At 46.9% G+C, this 4,138-nt stretch overlaps 1 non-coding gene across 1 annotated transcript; it reads left to right on the top strand.

Annotated features, from left to right (window-relative positions):
• The first annotated feature begins 2,664 nt into the window (after positions 1 to 2,664).
• TRNAA-UGC (transfer RNA alanine (anticodon UGC)) lies at positions 2,665 to 2,736 on the top strand. Its single transcript has one exon. It is a non-coding gene; the product is annotated as a tRNA-Ala (tRNA).
• The last annotated feature ends 1,402 nt before the right edge of the window (positions 2,737 to 4,138 follow it).

Genomic DNA, 4,138 nt, shown 5'->3' with positions numbered 1-4,138 from the left:
CTGTATGGACTGAAACAATACACGATTATACATATTAAACCAAGCACAATATCAGGGACCTTTTCAAAAGTTCAGATTGCAAGGCATGGCCAGTTCTGATATGTGAACCATGGATTGGGAAGCCCCAATCCAAATGTTGATTAGGGTTAGTGATTTGGATATTTGGCTGTGTATGTATGCGTGTGCATTAATTTGTGTAGTGCTATCACCCTGTTTTGTGCTTTACAGAACAACAAAAGACTTAGGGAGGATCGCTGGTCTTGTGGTGGGATGCCTGAATTGTCCCCTTTGCTAAGCAGGGTCCACCCTGATTTACATTTGGATGGGTGATTATGCGTGAGCACTGTCTTCTAAACTAAAGGATACTCACATGGAACCACAGCATCTACATTGCATACAGAAGCCCACAAGTCTAGTCTCCGACATCTCCAGGTAGGAGACATCTCCCAACCTGAGATGTTCCCTGGAGTTTAGCGTTCCAAATTTCCCAAGCTAGTTGTCAATGGAGAGACATTGCCAGTAATGTAGAGGGATTGCGAATACATGCATGTACTGGAGCAAGCTGTCTGGATAGAAACACAGGAAGTTGCCTTATACTGAGTCAGACCCTTGGTCCATCTAGCACAGTATTTTCTACACTGACTGACAGTGATTCTCCAAGGTTACAGGTCAGAGACTTTCCCAGACCTACCTGGATATGCTGCCAGGGATAGAATCTGGGACCTTCTGAATGAAAAACAAATGTTCTTCCACTAAGCTATGGTTCCATCTCTTGAGGGGAATCTCTTACAACCTTCCAAATTTATTTATTTATTTATTTATTTATTTGATTTTTATACTGCCCTTCCAAAATGGCTCAGGGCGGTTTGCAAACCAAGGCAGACCCTGCAAACCAAATGCAAACCAAGGCAGACCCTGCTTAGCAAAGGGGACAATTCATGCTCGCTACCACAAGACCAGCTCCATTTGCAATTTGGAAATTAGAACGGAAACAGTGAAAGATTCCTAAGGCATTGCTTCCATTGGCAACCAGCCTGGGTAATTTGGAGCACTAAACTCCAGGGAACATTTCAAACTCCGTGAACCTGAGGTTGGATCCAGTGAGACAGTTCTTATGTTCTTATTTAAAATGCAATCACAAGGCCCAGCATTATTCTTATCTAAAATTTCATTTGCATTTCTACCTAAACTATGTTTCCAATCTGCTCATTATGATCAAAAGGCAGAGACTGGGAGATCTCTGCTAGGAAAGAGGAACATGACCAAAAACAGTTCCTTTAAACGGACGTGCTTGCGTTTTAAGTTCCATTTGGTTCCGACAGCTCACTCTCTGTCTACATCTGCGTTTCACAATCTTCCCATCTGCTCTTCTTCCTAACGTCCCTTTGTTTCCAAAAGCTAGTGATCTTGCAAATGTTTCTTCCTCCCTTTCCTCTGCCCTCTGCTTTTAAACCACGACTGCAGGCAGGTTTGAATGCAAGTCATGTTTCTAACCCGCCCTTCGTGAAACCTTTAAGAGAACTTTCTCGAGGATATAACAAAGCAGGCTGGGCAGTAGCCAGAGGGAAAGAAGGGGACAATAGCCGAAGAGGTTATTAAAAAGGAATCCTCAAAATAAAGGTCCAGTTTAAGGGTAGTCACTAAGGAAGTTCACCAGATGATAAATGGGGTAGGAGAAGCATCCTACCCTCGTTTGGGAGCTGGAGACAATCCCATTTTCTCCTCCTACCCGAAACTCTGGAGTTCGGCTGCCCATCAGGGTAGATAATCCTGAACTAGATGGACAAATGGTTCCTGTAATGCACCATGCGCTCACATGGTGCATTATTGGGGCTCTGTGGGGGATGCAGAGTGAGTCCCGGCCAACCGGGAACTGCAGCAGAAGCCACTGCTCATCTGGGCTGGCAATCCACCTACCCAGGGAAGGAAACGTGACAGTCTGCAGGGAAGGGAGGCTAAACCCACCTTCCCTGCAGACTGCAGATGGCTCGTGATAAGAGCTTCAAGGTCTATGGAGCTGCATTGCCAACACATTCCTGGGAAAGTAACTGGACTGTGCACATGTGTCTGGTCTATTTGGGCAGGCACTCAGCTCTCCTGGGACTCAGAGCCCAAATGCCTGGAGTCTATCCCTTCCTGAGTCCCGATGCACAGCATACGAGTGCAAAGGGTGGCCAGCTAGTCCAGCCATTCTCGAGGTTGCCGCACCTGCCCGCCAGCCCTCTAGAAAGTGAGTTGGTTCCTCTTCCACCTTCCGCCTGTCAGATCTCATTGCAATGATGAGATAATCTGATTAGGAAAGTTGGGAATTATCAAGATCCACTCACCATCCATCTTTTCATATCAGAGCCAGAGCGAGCTGGAGATTGTCAGCGATCAACGAAGCCCATGTCGAGCGGCTGATTCAATTCCCTGGGCCACCCTTTTTCAGGGTGGGGAAAGAAGTTCAGACGGAAGGATGTGGCTTTTCATCTCCCTGTTCTTTCAACAATGAGCCTGTGCTGCTACCGCTGCCTTCACATCTCCTGTTGCTTCAGACATCGCTCAAGGAGACAGGCAAAAACACATCCAACACAGTGGTGATGCTTAGGCAAGGCTCTGTTTGTGTTGTCTTCAGATAATCCTTTGGTTCTGCCCGCGTGTGTCCCCTTGCATGATGGATATGATGCCGTAGCTCAGTGGTAGAGCATCTGCTTTGCATGCAGAAGGTCCCAGGTTCAATCCCTGGCAGCATCTCCAGGTAGGGCTGGGACACATTCTTCCCGGAAACCTTGGAGAGCTGCTGCTGGTCAGTGTTGGCAGTACTGAGTTCGGTGGATCAAAAGTCTGGCTCGGTTCAAGGCAGCTTCATAAGTTTCATAAGGCAGCTTCTTAGCATCCTGTGTCCTGTAGGAGACAGCCAGATGCCTCTAGACAGCCCTCAAGGAGTACATAAAAACAATAACTTTCTGCAGCCCCTGATATTCAGTGGTATACTGCCTCTGAACATGGAGGTTCCACTTAGGCATTTGGATTTGGATGGGAGGTTACATGTGAGCCTTAGGGGAGGGGGGGATGTAACTCAGTGGAAGAGCATCTGCTTGTATGCGGAAGGTCCCAGGTTCAGTCCCTGGCAGCATCTCCAGGTAGGGCTGGGAGAGACTCCTGCCTGAAATCTTGGAGATCTGCTGCCAGTCTGAGTAGACAATTCTAAGCTAGATGGACCCATGGAGTAACTCAGTAAAAGGCGACTCCCTATATTTCTATGTTCACCCAGGAGTAGGCACCATCAGAAAAGAAGTCCACCCCAGCCTGCATCTCTGGGCCCGATAATCATCCTCCAAATCCATCAGAAGAGCCCTAGAGCAGTGCATTTCCAGTGCACCCCCGGGGGGAGGGGGGCTCCTGCCCCCTCCTTGCAACTCTCTCCACCGCCATGAAAGTCTCTTCTATCCAAAAAGCCCCTCCCACTTGACTTGAAAACCTTTGTGGGTGCAAATAGGGCCCAATTCACACATTCCATTCAAAGCATGTAAAATCTATGTGCAGTGTAGCCATATACAGACCTGTACTTAAGTGGCGCAGTGGGGAAATGCTTGACTAACAAGCAGAAGGTTGCCGGTTCAAATCCCCGCTGGTACTTTATCGGGCAGCAGCGATACAGGAAGATGCTGAAAGGCATCATCTCATACTGCGCAGGAGGAGGCAATGGTGAACCCCTCCTGTATTCTACCAAAGACAATCACAGGGCTCTGTGGGCGCCAGGAGTCGAAATTGACTTGACGGCGCACACACACACATAGATACAGTTATTTACATTATGTTCAGCACATGTACAATAGCATATTTATTAGGGCAGTGCACGATCACAAATACTGGATCAGATTGAAATCCAATCCGATCTAGAACCGTGGATGTCAGTTTCGTATCATTTGGACCCTTCAGAATTCTGGTTTTGAATTTGGTATTGGATTTCCTTCTGAAAATCTGATTTTTCAGCAAAAAAAAAAATCCCCATAGAAGTCTATGAGAAAAGTTAAAAAAAAAAAAAAGATTACCGGAAATTTTTTTGGTCAGGAAGCTCTGAAGGCTGGCACACATGTAGTCAAGGATGGTAGGACTGTGTGTATTTAATTACAAGTGAGTCTGACCCTCCAGT

This window comes from Hemicordylus capensis, chromosome 10, assembly GCF_027244095.1.
Source record: "Hemicordylus capensis ecotype Gifberg chromosome 10, rHemCap1.1.pri, whole genome shotgun sequence".
Classification (NCBI taxonomy): domain Eukaryota; kingdom Metazoa; phylum Chordata; class Lepidosauria; order Squamata; family Cordylidae; genus Hemicordylus; species Hemicordylus capensis.
This window is presented reverse-complemented; position numbering and strand designations above follow the sequence as displayed.